We start from the raw sequence: 15,664 nt of genomic DNA, 5'->3' as shown, positions 1-15,664 counted from the left end.
AAGGCAGAGGTAGATGGATTTCTTCATGATCAGCCTGTCTACATAGAAAATTTCAGGCCAGCCAGACTGTAATAAGAATAAAGACGAGAGCCGGGCAGTGGTGGCGCATGCCTTTAATCCCAGCACTCGGGAGGCAGAGGCAGGCGGATCTCTGTGAGTTCGAGACCAGCCTGGTCTACAGAGCTAGTTCCAGGACAGGCTCCAAAGCCACAGAGAAACTCTGTCTCGAAAAACAAAAAAACAAAAACAAAAAAAAAAAAAAACAAAAAAAAAGAATAAAGACGAGAATATAATAATGAGAGAGATGGAGACAGAGGAGAGAGAGAGAGAAACTGCAAGACTGCAGACAGTCCCTGGTTTAAGAGGGGCTCAAAAGAACAAGATGAAGGGGCAGCTGAGAAAGAACTCCTTGATCCTCCCCGAGCTGCAGGCTCAGATGCTACCACAACAGATGCTGAGTGAGATAGTCTGCACCTCGGGTGTTAGACGAGGCCGCTCCTACCTGAGAATGAGACGGGAATGAGACAGATATAGGAACTGGAGCTCAAAGATGAGGTGTGAAGTGTATGAGCTCACATACCCTATTAAAGATAGAAGTGATCATGGGACCCAAGATGCTAAGCAGCTGGATGTGATGACTCATGCCTGTAATCGCAACACCCCAGAGCCTGAGGCAGGAGGATTGCCATGAGCTGGAGGCCAGATTGGATGTCATAGTGAGTTCCAGAGCATCCTGGACTACTGTGTAAAGGCTTGTCTAAAAGAAAAATAACAACAACAAAAAACCCACTTAAGGATCAGCTGACAAGGGGCGGAGTTTGTGGCTAGAGGAAGTGGCTGCTTGGGCTGAGTTAGTGGCTTCCTGCCCAGGAGACACACCCAGTTTCTCTGCTGGGCAGTCACAGTTGTTGCTAAGTACCCAAGAGTCCTCCAGCTTTCAAACAGAGCGGTCAAGGGCTGAGAAGGAAGTAGCCTCCCCCATCCCTCTTTTTCTACTTCTCCTTCTTCTTCCTGGTTTTATTTCTACCCCGGTCCCCATCACAGGAAGCAGTAGTTTCTTTTACTCCTTGTTCTCACCCCAGCATAACATATAACGGCCACCTCTAAACTGAAGTTATTTGTGATCCCCTAAGATCGGAGAGCAACCACGAGTTTCCCACCTTGTACCAACACTAGGCCAGTGACAAGGACGAAGAGAATCGCTCCTCCTGGAGTCAGGGACATAAACCAAGAGAATGTGCTGTGAGAGACAAACCTAGAACAGGATGTGTTATGGAACACTGGGCACACAATACAAATTTGCTGAGGGAACAGGGACTGAGAAACCAAGTCTAAGATGTCACAGGAGCCCACAGGGGGTCTTCAGATGTTGTTTCAAGTCAGAAGTCACAAAAGAGCTTTAGCATCAGTGTTATAAACAATGATGAGGGGCTGGGTAGGGGCTGGTAAAATGATTCAGCAGTTAAGAGCACTGACTGCTCTAGGGGGAAAAAAAACCAAAACAGGTTCAGTCCCCAGCAGCCACAGGACAGCTCACAATCATCTGTAACCTGTCACTCGGTTCCAGGGAATCAAACTCCTGCTTCTATCATCCAAGGATATCATGCACACTTTAGCACATATGTACAAGACACACATACACTTAAAATAAATTTTAATTGACAATAATAAAAGGGCTTGGTGTTGCTCAGTGACACAATGCTAGTCTAGCATGCAAGAAATCCAGGATTTGCCAGGCAGGGGTGGTGCATGTCTCTAATCCCAGTACTCAGGAGGCAGAGGCAGGCGGAGCTCCATGAGTTTGAGGCCAGCCTGGTATACAAAGCAAGTTCCAGGACAGCAAGAGCAAGGACTGTTATACAGATAAACCCTGACTCAAAAAAAAAAAAAAACAAACAAACAAACAATAAAAAGCAAAAACAAAAAAAGAAAAAAAAAGGAAAAAGAAAGAAATCCAGGACTGACCACCAGGAAGGGAGGGAGGGAACCTGGCATGGCAGTACCTGTAATCCCAGCACTTGGGAGTCTAAGGCAGGATTAAAAGTTCTAAGTCAGCTTGCTTTATAGAGTGAGAGGCGGTCAAAAGAAAAAAAGAGGGCAGTGATGGTGTATGCCTTTGCTCCCAGCACTCAGGAGGCAGAGGCAGGCAGTTCAAAGTCAGCCTGGGCTACAGATTGAGTTCCAGGACAGCCAGAGCTACACAGAGAAACCCTGTCTTGAGAAAAAGAGAAAGAAAGAAAGAAAGAAAGAAAGAGAAAGAAAGAAAGAAGAGAAAGAAAGAAAGAAGAGAAAGAAAGAAAGAAGAGAAAGGAAAAAAGGAAACCGAAGGTGCTGGTAACACCTGTATTTGTAGGACAAGACAGGAGGATAAGGAGTTCAGGGTCACCCTTGACTATGCAAGACTACCCTAGGCTATATAAGACTCTGTTTAAAAAAAAAAAAAAAAAGGCCGGGCCAGCAAAGTGTCTCAGTGGGTGGGCAAAAGTGCTTGCCACACAAACCTGTATCCTAAATTCAATCCCTGGATCCTATTTAGAGGTGAAAGGAAAGAGCCAACTCCACAAAGTTTCCCTCTGATCTTGGCACACGTGCCTCCCATACATATCATGCTTGTGCCCGTGCACATACAGATACTAATCATAAATAAAAATTGAAATAAGAAAAATAGGATGGCTCAGTGGGTAAAGCCCTTTCGAGCAAGCATGAAGACCTGAGTTTGAATCCCTGGCACCCATGTAAAGATAGAGAGACGTAGTGATGTGTATCTGTGATCCCACCCTCTTATAGCAAGATGGAAGCAGGAAGCAGGGATTTCTCTGGAAGTTCCTGTGCCAGCCACCCTGTCATATGCAGCAGAGACCAGTAAAGAGATTCTGCCTCAGATAAGATGGAAGGCAAGGTTGTCCTCTCTAACTTACAGAAGCCATAGCACATGCAAGTTCACACACACACACACACACACACACACACACACACACGAAAAAGAAATCTTAGCATGGTAGCACAAGCCATAGTTCCAGCTATTCGGGAGGCAGGGGCAGGAAGATCACGTGAGCTTAGGAGCTAGAGGCTAGCATGAGCATCATAGTGAAATTCCAGCTATTAACGAGAGGAAAGAATGAATAGATGAACTGGAGTAGGCTGGCGAAGCCTGGGGGTGGCAAAAGGAGGAGAAATATCCACTACATGCATGGCAGTGGGTGGGAAGAGAATGTGAGCTGAAATACTCAAGCCATTGTCAACGCCTGAGCTGAGCTGCCCCTGGAAACTGACTAACATGACGCTTCTGGGAAGGCCACCTGCACTCACATTCCCTGGCCCCCTCACAGTGGACATCCTCAAGGCCCCCCCGAAAGTCCTGGAGCTGTACTCTGCCCCAACAGCCAGGGCCTGGCCACCATTTGTATCTAGCAGATTGCTTTCCAGGGCACCAGCCAGTTGTGAGGATTCTCAGATGACATGTGACCCCAACAGTTGCTAAGTAGGAGCCTTTCTCAACAACAGCAGGCATGTTAGAAACAAAATGTACAAGTATTTCCCCAGGGTTGCTCTCTGTCCCCATCACTTGCAAGGGTACACAGTCTTAGGGTTCTTTAGAATTTCAGTCTGTACTGACTCAAGAGAAAGCCTGAGGGTGGGAGTGGATGGATTCAATTGGTAGATGCTCACCCAACACTCACAAGGCCCTGGGTTCCATCCTCAGCACCAGTGGCACATGCCCACAGTCCTAGTATTTAGGGGATGGAAGACAGGGGATCAATGCCATCTTCAGGCTGATAGTGAGTTTGACTCTAGCCTGAGCTACACAAGATCCTGTCTCAAAATGATATAGTCAGAGCTGGGCAGTGGTGGTGCACAACTTTCATCCCAGCACTTAGGAGGCAGAGGCAGGCAGATCTTTGTGAATTAGAGGCCAACCTGGTATATAGAACGAGTGCCAGGACAGCTCCAAAGCTACAGAGAAACCCTGTTTTGAAAAACAAAAACAAACAAACAAACAAAAAAGATATAGCCAGGTCGTGATGGCTCACACTATTAATTCCAGTACTTGGGAGGCAGAGGCAGACAGATCTCTGTGAGTTTGAGGCCAGCCTGGTCTACACAGTAAGTTCTAGGATAGTCACGGCTACACGAAGAAAACCTGTCTCAAAACAACAAAAACAAAACAAACAAACAAACAAAAAAGAAACGATATAACAGACACAGAGGATTGTAGGTAGCATTGACTGTATGCGCTGAGTCAGCTCAAGGGTCATCTGACAAAGGGAACAGGGAAGATGTAGGGAACCCATGACTCCCCAGGGAGCTAGAGTCACAAAATGGCCAGGAATTCCAGCCTCTTCATTCCACTAGGGAGGGTGGTTGAGGGGTCACTGTAAATTAGTTTCTCTACAAAGCGCTGGTACTACAAGCACTGGGAGACAGCACTGGTTTCCTTAAGGAGGCTGACCCTGGCTCTGTCCTTCCCCTACAACCCCAGCTGAGCTACAGAGACTTGACTCTAACCCTGTGGTCTTCTTTGTTTCAGTGCTGGGGATTGAACCCATCACTCTGTGTACCTGAAACAAACACTCCACCACTAAGCTACATCTTCACCCCCACTTTTCTTGCCTACTTTTCCTGAGATGGGACCCATCTTACTAAATTCTCCAAGCTGGTCTTGAACTTGCAACCCTCCTGCCTCATCCTCCTGAGTGGCTGGGGTTGCAAACACAAGCCACCCCACCTAAGTTGACATTTACACGTCTTACTGGAAAGCCATATAAGTGGTGCGGTGATTTGAATGAGAATGGTCCCTATAGGCTCTTACGTTTGATTGCTTGGTCCCTAGTTAGTGGAACTGTTTGGGAAGGATTAGGAGACATGGCCTTGTTGACTAAGTGTGGCCTTGTTGGAAGAGGTGCATTACTGGGGAATGGCTTTGGGGTTTCAAAAGCCCATGCCAGGTCCAGCCTCTCCTCTCTTGGCCTGCTGCCTGCAGATCAGGATGTAGCTCTCAGCTGCTTCTCCAGCACCATGTCTGCCTGCCTGCCTTTCTGCTGCCATATTACCTGCCCTGATAACCAATGACTAACTCTCTAAAACTGTAGGCAAGCCCCAAATTCATAAATGCTTCCTTTTGTAAGAGGTGCCTTGGCCACAGTGTCTCTTCACAGCAACAGAACTGTGACTAAGGAGGCACTATTCAAGTCTTTTTATTTATTTATTTATTTATTTATTTTTAAATATTTGTTTATTTATTATGTTTACAATATTCTGTCTGTGTGTATGCCTGCAAGCCAGAAGAGGGCACCAGACCTCATTACAGATGGTTGTGAGCCACCATGTGGTTGCTGGGAATTGAACTCAGGACCTCTGGAAGAGCAGTCAGTGCTCTTAACCTCTGAGCCATCTCTCCAGCCCCCTTATTTATTTATTTATTTATTTATTTATTTATACAGTATCCAGTCTGTAGAAGAGGGCACCAGATCTCATTATAGGTGGTTGTCAGCCACCATGTGGTTGTTGGGAATTGAACTCAGGACCTCTGGAAGAGCAGTCAGTGCTCTTAACTGCTGAGCCATCTCTCCAGCCCTATACAAGTCTTTAAAAAAGAATAAAACAACTTTTTGGAGGGTTGGCATGGTGATGAGCACCTTAATCCCAGCACTCAGGAGGCAGAGGCAGGCAGATCTCTGTGAGTTCAAGGACAGCCTGGTCTACAATGCAAGCTCCAGGCTAACCAGAGCCTGGCTGTCCTGGAACTAGCTCTGTAGACCAGGCTGGCCTCGAACTCACAGAGATCCACCTGCCTCTGCCTCCCAAGAGCTTATTTTCCATCCAGCCCTTATTTTCTCTTCTAATAAAGCAAACTCTACTTTGGTGCAGTGGCGCACACCTTTAATCCCAGTACTCCATAGGTAAAGGCAGGAAGTTCTCTGTGACTTCAAAACAAGCCTGGTCTACAAAATGAGACCTTGTCTCAAACAATAACAACAACCAAACAACAACATAGCAATGCTCCAGAATGGCACTCAGGGTTATCCTTGCCTGTATATTGAGTTCAAGGCCAGTCTGCGATACATAATACCCTGTCTCCAAAAACCAAAAACCCCTCAAAAAAGAAAGAAGTCAACTTTGGGCGGGGGATATGGCTCAGTGGTAGAGCACTTATCTAGTATACAGGAGACCCTAGCTTCAATCCCTAGTAACACACACACAAACAGAGGGGGGAGTCAGTCACACTTAACAGAGAATACACAGCCCAGTGCACACTGCTCTCCCGACCTTTCTTAATGCAACCTTAAACTAGGGCTAGAAATCTGAGCTCCCTTCTCCACTGTCCCCTTCACTGTCCATTTTGAACTTGCCTTCTACTAAGCCAGAGGTTCTCAAACAGGGGCAGTTTTTCTTCTTTTGGTGTGTATATGTGGTATGCATGTGAGTATGTGTGCATGCTTTTGCATGTGTGTGTGTATATATAAAGGCTCAAGAAGGTTGCTCTTCCACCTTATTAATCCAGGCAGGGTCTCTCACTCAAACCCAGACCTCACTGACTAGATTGGTCTCCGTTGCCAGCTTTCTCTGGGGATCCCATCTCTGCTTTCTGAGACTGGAATTACAGATGGGCCTCCATGCCCACCTGGCATTTACATGGCTTCTGGGCATCCGAACTCCAGTCCTTACACTTACATGATAAGGATTTAACAGCTGAATCACCTCCCCAGCCCCATCCAGGGGTAATTTTGCCACCCAAGAGACAGCTGACAATACCTGGAGACATGAGAGCTTGGTGTATGTGGGAGGATATTTATTAGCATGTCATGGGTAGAGGTGAAAGCTGCTACTGAGCATGTTCACAGGCATGGGACCAGCCCCCACACCAAATAAACCTTTTCCAGAATGTCAACAGTGCTGAGGCTGGAAACCTACACTAGGTCTCTAAGGTCCGCTGTATTCATAACACTTGGGAGGCAGAGGCAGAAAGATGATGAGTTCAAGCCCAGCCTGTGCTGTCGAGCAAGACCCTGTCCACCATGCCCTCCCCTCCCCCAAAGTTTTGCCCATGAAAGAAAAGACACCTCCGTGGCCTAGCCATAAAACCCATGAAGGCTGGGCCATGGCTCAGTTGTTGTAGTGCTTGCTCAGCAACCAAGAAGTCCTGGTTTCAGTCTCTAGCTGCATAGGTGGAGTGGTGGGGCACACACACCTTTAATGACAGCATTCAAGAGGAAGAGATGTGGCTCAGAAATTTAAGGTCATCCTTGCCTATATACCAAGTTCTAGGCTAGTCTGGGCTATAAAGTGAGATCCTGTCTCAAACAATCAAAAGGTTAGCTTGGAGTTAGTAAAAAGTACAGTTCCCAGACCCTAAGCCTTTGCACTTCCATGCCTTTGTCTGAGAAGGGCCCGCCCTCTACTAAAGGTCAATTGAGATGTCACTTCCCAACTTGGTTATGACCTCTCTTCTCTGTTTTTAAGATTTGTTGAAAAACAGGAAACACGTTGGGAGTGATGGCCCACACCTAAAATCCTAGCACTTGCGTGGTAGAGACAAGAGAATCAACAGTACAAAGTCATCTTCTCGGCTAGAAGGTGATTTCAAGGCAGCTTGGGCTACTGTCTCAAAATTTAAAATGAAGAAAAGGAGGAAGAGGAAATTTCCACACAATACCTGAATGTCTCCTCTCCCCTCAAAAACTACCTTTTTCCTTAAAACTGTTTTTTGCTTGTTAGTTTGTTTTCTGGTGGTGGTTAGTGTTGTGTACTTGACAGAACTGGGACTCCTAGGGGCAAGCCTCTTGGGACCATCTTGGCACACCCATAAGGGATCTGGATATTTTTTTTAATGTATTTATTTATTATGTATACAATATTCTGTCTGTATGCCTGAAGCCCAGAAGAGGGCGCCAGACCTCTTTACAGATGGTTGTGAGCCACCATGTGGTTGCTGGGAATTGAACTCAGGACCTTTGGAAGAGCAGGCAATGCTCTTAACCACTGAGCCATCTCTCCAGCCCCCGGATCTGGATATTTTGATCAGGTTAATTAACATAGGAAGACTTGTTTAACTGTGGACAGACACTGCCTGTGCAGGGATCCCGGACTGTACAAGATGGAGGAAACAAGCGGAGCAGTAGCACGCGTCCATCCGCACGCGTCCGTCCCCCTCGGTTTTCCCAGCTCCTTCGAGTCCTTGCTGCCTTGACTTTCCACCACGATGGACTGTACTTTGAACAGCAAGCTACAACAAACCCTTCCTCCTGTAAGTTGCTTTTTAAATTTTCTTTATTACATTTACTTGCTCATGTGTGTGCTCACTTGTACCATGCATGATGTTCGAGCCTCTCCTTCTGTCACGTGAGTCTAAGCCATCATGGTGCCCATGTACTGATGGCTTGCAGGCCTGTTAAATTGCTTAAGTCAGAGACTTTGATCATAACCACAGGGACAGAAACCAAGACACCGCGTGTCTACATTCTAATGCCAAAATGGGTCCATGAGGCACGGGCGTCCTGCAGACATCAGCAGAATGAGCACTACCTCACTCCCAAGCAGGAAGTCAGCCTCAAGTGATGCCAAGCTTGTAGCAGATCTTCGGGCCCAAAAGTCTTGCAGGTCACTGTGGCAGAAAGTTTTCTCTAGAGTGGGTTGTGGGGCTGGAGAGATGGCTCAGAGGTTAAGAGCATTGGCTGCTCTTCCAGAGGTCCTGAGTTCAATTCCCAGCAACCACATGGTGGCTCACAACTTCTGGAATGAGGTCTGGTGCCCTCTTCTGGCCTGCAGACATACACACAGACAGAACATTGTATACATAATAAATAAATAAATATTTAAAACAAAAAAACAAAAAAAAACAAATATCTGTAATGAGGTCTGGTGCCCTCTTCTGGCCTGCATGGAGGCAGAATGTTGTATACATAATAAATAAAATCTTTAAAAAAAAAAAAAAAAGAGAAAAAAATAGAGTGGGTTGTGCTGGGAAAGCAGTTCCTGTCTGTCCCCTTTGCCTGCCACAGCCACCATCGCTGTGTCAGCTGCGGCCCAGAAAGCAGGTCTCCACATGCAGGAAGGCAAGGCTGACCTGCATTATGGGCAGGACAGGGCAGGGCAGGGCAGCTGGCTTCAGAGCAAGTTCCTCCACAGGAAGACAAGCAGAACAAAGGGGCTGGAAATGCAACAAGAGAAAACGCAACTCGGCTCTCCCTAGGCTGGCTTACCTCTGGGGAGCCTGCCTTTCTCACTCCAGGCAACTTAACTGCTCCTGGTTTTAAAAACAAAGGCCAGGACTGTTCCTGTTGGCCAGCTCGAGGTCAGCCAGCACCACAGCCAGGGCTCCTGTTTCCCCAGCACTCGTCCTCTTTCCTCAAAGGTAGATTCCTAAGAACTAAATTGATCTGTTGCCACATGGCATGTTTTGTTTTGTTTTGCTTTGGACAGGGCTTTGCTGTGTAGCCCTGTTGACCTTAAAACTGCCTGTCTCTGCTGCCTCTTGTCTCCGCCTCTATAGAATTGGAATTACAAGTATGAGGGCCCCAGTAACAAGTAGGATATTATAAAGAGCCAAACTTTACTTGGGAGGCAGAGATAGGAGGATTCCTACAAGTTTGAGGCTAGCTAGGGTTATGTAGTGAGCACACCCAAGCACGGGGAGGGGGCACCAAGTATTTTTAGGGCATTCAAAACCATTGCAGAAACTTCCTTCCATGCCAAAAAGCAAAAATCACAAACTCCCAAGTTAAATGGAACCATCTAGAAAAGAATAAAAACCAGCCTCCTGGGACAGCCCCAAGCAGCAGGCTCACTGTCCTAACAAGAGGGCAAAGAGACTCCCAGAATTCAGTCTCAAGAAGCAAAGTTTCCTCTGCCAAGAAGAAGAACAGTCACAGCTTGGTGAATTTTTATCTCAACCTTCAAAGCCGAGCTCCAAGAAGACAGGGGCTCAGATTTCTCACGGCCGCAGTAGGATCTTGCGTCAAAGGAAGCCTGTGGTGTACCTCTCTGGAACGCAGGCAGAGCAAGCTGAAACAAGCATTTGTCTGAGACTCTGACTCCAGGCCGACACTTGGCCACCTGAGCGCGGAGCTCTGGGACAGAGCAGCCTAGAAACTGCCTCTTTGCCAGCATTTCTACCATCTGCTTGCTCCTCTGTACAGCTAGCAAGTCTCAACCACTGTCCAGCAAATTAGTAGAGATGGCTGAGGACAGTCCTGGGCCCAGCTGCAAAACCGCAGTGGAACTTCCTGTGGGTGGGGGATGGGAGGACTCTGTTGCCATGGTCACAAGGCTCTCAGCAGTCTTCCTCAAGGCTCTCGGGTGGAACCTGGACCTGGGAAGCCAGGATTAGGATGACTTCTGGCTCTTCAGCCACCTTGTCATTTGGCCATGGCCTTATTTGACCATCGGGACTGCTCTTATTTCTCCAGTTTCCATCCTAGAATTGGGGCAGCGGTGGGGTGGGAGGTGGGGGATGTGCATTTCAGATTCCTAAGCACAGAGTAAAGTCAAGATCAACAAGAGTGGACCACAAAGGCTGTTAAGCCACCCTGATCTCTTGGGTCTGCATCCCAAGCCTAAAGAAGTTTATTCATAAATCGACAAAGTCTTTTTCTGTCTGGCTGCTTGCTGGATCGATAGATGCAGCTGAAGAAATGTGTTAATAATGGCTTACCCAAATGAGAGCTGGAGAATCTAAAAATGGAAAGAATGAAGAATGCTGACCTTTCTGATGGTTTGTAGCCAGGGTCTCAAAAGCCCAGGCTGGCCATAAACTCTTTTTTTTTTTTTTTGATTTTTCGAGACAGGGTTTCTCCGTAGCTTTTGGTTCCTGTCCTGGAACTAGCTCTTGTAGATCAGGCTGGCCTCGAACTCACAGAGATCCGCCTGCCTCTGCCTCCCCAGAGCTGGGATTAAAGGCGTGCGCCACCACCGCCCGGCTGGCCATAAACTCTTGAACCTCCTGCTCTAGGTCCCAATGCCAAGATTTCAGGTTGGGTTTTGTTGTTGCTGTTGTTTGTTTTATTTTTCAAGGTATTTTTCAAGGGTTTCTCTGTGTATCCCCAGCTGTCCTGGAACTGCTCTGTAGACCAGTGCTGGGATTAAAGGTGTGTGACACCCCCACGTCCCCAGAATTTCAAGTTGCATCTCCATGCCTTGTTTAAGAATCCTGTACTTGCTAGCAAACTTGCATCCATTTCTCCCTTCCACTATATGCTAACAGTACATAAATACACATGAGTATCCAAAGAAACCAAAAGAGGGCATTGTATCATCTGGAGCTTGGGGTTCAGATAGTTGTGAGCAGCAGAATATGGGTGCTGGGAACTCTCTTAAGTCTGAGCCAACTGTCCATGCTAATCTTGAACTTGTTCTTCCCGAACCCAGGCTTCTTATACTAGGCAAGCACTCAATTAACCCAGCCTTCTCCCATCTCCTTTCTCCAGCTATTTTTAGGGAACATTGTTGGCCAGTTCTGAGGTAAACATGATGAAAAGGAAATAAATGAGAAAATGTTCTGCCCACTTACATCTATGTTGTTGGTTGCTTTTGCTCTTCACTCTTCAGGCTTTTTGGGGGGCCCACCATCCAGCTCCCAAATAAATACACAGACTTCTTATTTATTAATGCCCAGCCTTAACTTGGCTTGTTTCTTTCCAGCTTTTCTAACTTAAATTGTCCCCAGCTACCTTTCGCCTTCGGGCTCTTTCCTTTTCTTACTTCTGTATCTCTTTCTTTCACTCTGACTCCATGTCTGGATTGGGGGCTGGCCCATAGTCTTCCTCTCCTCGTTCTCTTGCTCCTCACCTCAGTTCTCCTTGTATTTACACTACCTACCTGCTAGCCCCGCCTATCCTTGCTCCTGCCTCGCTATTGGCCGTTCGGCTTTTTATTAGGCCATCAGGTGTTTTAGACAGGCAAAGAATCACAGCGTCACAGTTACACAAGTGCAGCGTAAACAAGTCACACCCCTTAAAATAATACTCCCCAACGCATCTACTGGCTATTCTTTATTGTTTTAATCACTCTCCAGCTCTTCTGTGACAGGAACAGCAAGACTTTAAAATAGATAAATAAATAAACTACAGCCATAGAGGCTGTCATGTTTCAGAGGTCAAAGTGCTTGCCACCAAGCCTGACAAACTGAATTTGATTCCTTAGGCCCACATGGTGGAAGGAGAGAACTAACTCCCACAAGTTGTCCTCTGATCTCCACACAAGGATGGTGGTACCCCCATGTGCATGTGTGCATGCACACACACACACACACACCAAGTTTTAGAAAGTATATCCTTGGAACTGGAGTGATAGATGGTTGTTAGCAACCATGTCGGTTCTAGGAATTTAACCTGGAAAAGATGACCTTGGAGACCAGAGACATTGGATACCCCTGCAGCTAGAGGAACATCTCTTTAGCTTCACAGACCACTCCTAAACTAGTAGTGCCCACAGGCTGGTGAGACTCAGTGGGTGAGAGCACTTGCTGCCAGGCCTGATGAAGGGAGTTCAGTTCCTGGAACTTATAATACGGCAGAAGGAGAGCACAGCACAGGCTCCCAAAAGTTGTCCTGTGGGCTGGAGAGATGGCTCAGAGGGTAAGAGCACTGCCTGCTCTTCCAAAGGTCCTGAGTTCAATTCCCAGCAACCACATGGTGGCTCACAACCATCTGTAATTAGGTCTGGTGCCCTCTTCTGGCCTGCAGGCATACACATAGACAGAATATTGTATACATAATAAATAAATATTTAAAAAAAAAGTTGTCCTGTGACCCCCACCAACTGCCCTCCTATAACAAATAATAAACATAATCTAAAAGAACTACCAGCACCGCCAAGTTACAGAGCATTCTGCCTTTCCGTCTCATTCTAGATTATCACAGCTTGGGGAGGGATGAGCTACTCTGCTGAGTAAGTAAAAGCCCAGATAATAAGAACTGGCCTGGGTCCCGAGAGTATCTTAGCTACAGGGACTAGAATTACTTTAAGCTTTAGAAGATGGGTCAGAGAACCTTGAGCAGCTTAGTAACCAGGTGCTAGGAACTGGTCCACTCAGTCATTAAGAACCTGCACTGCTCCTGGAGAGGACCAGTATTCATGTCAGGTAACCAAGTGTATCTCCAGCCCCAGCGGATCTGGTGCCTCTGGCCTCTGAGGGATAGCCAGTGTGTGCTCATGTGTGTGTTCCCAGTGATGTTAGGAGGTGATTTTTTGTTTTGTTTTTTGTTTTTTTTTTTTTCAAGACAGGATTTCTCTGTAGCTTTGGAGCCTGTCCTGGAACTAGCTCTTGTAGACCAGACTGGCCTCGAACTCACAGAAATCCACCTGCCTTTGCCTCCCAAGTGCTGGGATTAAAGGCGTGCACCACCACCTGGCTTGGTGATGGGATCCTTAGGAGGTAGGACCTAACCACATGGTGTGCCACGTCCTGTAATCCCAGCACTCAGGAGAAAGAGGGCAGGAGGATCAAAAATTCCAGGTCAGTCTCCACTTCATAACAAGTTAAGGACAGCCTGGGCTACAAGAGGCTGTCTTTTAAAAAAATAGCATAATGGGTAGGGCCTGGCAGACAATTAGGGCCTTGTGGGGAGCTGCCCTTAGGAAGGACTAATATTACTTTCCTGGACATAGTTTTAACTGTTTTGAGACAGGGTCTCCAGCTCAAGATAGCCTCAGACTCTCTTTGCAGAAGGTGATCTAGAATTTCTGATCTCTACCCTTCCCCCAAGCGCTAGGATTACAACCATGGGTGACCACATCCACTTTATGAAAGGCTGGGGTTCAAAACTTCCTCTCAGTGCTAGATAACTGCCCTATCAACTTAGCCTGAACTAGTTCTTTTTTCTTTTTGGCTTTTCAAGACAGGGTTTTTCTGTGTAGCTTTGGAGCCTGCCCTGGAACTCACTCTGTAGATCAGGCTGGCCTCCAACTCACAGAGATCTGCCTGCCTCTGCCTCCTGAGTGCTGGGATTAAAGGCATGCACCACCATCGCCGGACTTTGAGCTAGTTCTTTAGAATGAGGTCATAAAATTGCAAATTGATGGGGCTGGAGAAATGGCTCAGCAGTTAAGAGCACTGGTTGTTCTTCCAGAAGACCCAGGTTCAAATCCCAGCACCCACATGGCAGCTCACAACTGTCTGTAACTCCAGTTCCAGGGGATCTGATACCTTCATACCAATGCACATAAAGTTAAATAAATTATTTAAAAAATTGCAGACTGAGGACTGGAGAGATGGCTCAGAGGTTAAGAGCACAGGCTGCCTGTGCTCTCCCAGAGGTCCTAAATTTAATTCCCAGTACCCACATGGTGGCTCACAACCATCTGTAATGGGATCTGGTGCCCTCTTCTGTCATGCAGGCATACATGCAGGCATAATACTGTATACATAATAAATCTTTTTTTAAAAATGCAAACTGATGCCTTTCTGTTCTCTGTTGTCCTGTCTCCTCATATGATCTCCCCACAGCACACACGCTCTCCTCACTGTAATGTCACCCAGAGCTCGGCCAATAGCAGTACTATGCCCTTACACCTCCAAACCTGTGCAGCAAATGAACCTCGTTCTTTATAAAATGTCTAAGATCTGATATTTTTATATAGTCACAAGATAAAACAGAACAAGAGCTTTAGATTTTTTTTTTAAAAAAGGGGAACTATTAAGTCAAGGAAAGTCTGAATGATTGATGGGGAAAGATTCTTGGGTACAATCTAAGTGGCCATCAACCAGAAAATGAGTAAGGTACTGTCAACTATTCAGTGGAATGCTTTGCAGTCTTACAACGAATGGAGTAAAGCCATGAGTGCTAAGTCACCTATAACATCACGACATGAACAAGGTACAGATCAACAGTTGTATGGAACTGTCAGGTCCACAGGAAATTCCAATTCCCCAAACTCCAAAGGCAGTTCAAATATCCAGCAATGCACTCAGGTCGAACTATAGGACTGCTGGTGGTTAGACAAAAGCCACCATTCCTCAGGAACTTGTGAAACTGGTTCCCACCCACCAAAGAGTCATCCTGGCCCTTCTCACCAGCTCTTATCCTAAACTCCCTCCAGCTCATGGCTTCCCATCCCCAGCTACTCCTTAATTCTTATAACCCTGCTATTCTCCATATGCTCCTTCCACTCTCTCTCTCTCTCCCCTCGGCTCCTGCTTCTCTGCTTTATTTCCTAGATTGCCGTGGTCATGTCCAGTCTGTAGGCTGTATTCAGTCTACCTTCTCTCTGTTCTGAACTCTTCCAAAAGCCTCTGGCTGTTCTTTAATATCTACATTAAAAAAAAAAAACCTTCCCCTTACCCATACCATGGAGTGGTCATATCCATATCAGTTTATACAGAAACCATCAGAGGAAATTAAAAACACACTACCACAAACTGAACTTGGAAGTTATTAAATTAGCTGTACTTCTGAACACAGAATCAAGGAGGGAAGTATTTTCACTGTGCATTTTTGTGGTTTATTATTATTTAAAACGTGTTGCTTTTACAAGAAGTCAAGCCGGGCGGTGGTGGCGCACGCCTTTAATCCCAGCACTTGGGAGGCAGAGGCAGGAGGATCTCTGTGAGTTCGAGGCCAGCCTGGTCTACAAAGGGAGTTCCAGGACAGGCTCCAAAGCTACAGAGAAACCCTGTCTCGAAAAACCAAAAATACAAGAAGTCAAGAAGGAGATACTTTTCAGGTTT

Source organism: Microtus oregoni, unplaced genomic scaffold, assembly GCF_018167655.1.
Source record: "Microtus oregoni isolate MIOR12 unplaced genomic scaffold, Mior012 000005F_ref0000423, whole genome shotgun sequence".
NCBI classification, from domain to species: Eukaryota; Metazoa; Chordata; class Mammalia; order Rodentia; family Cricetidae; genus Microtus; species Microtus oregoni.
Note: the sequence above shows the minus strand (reverse complement) of the source record.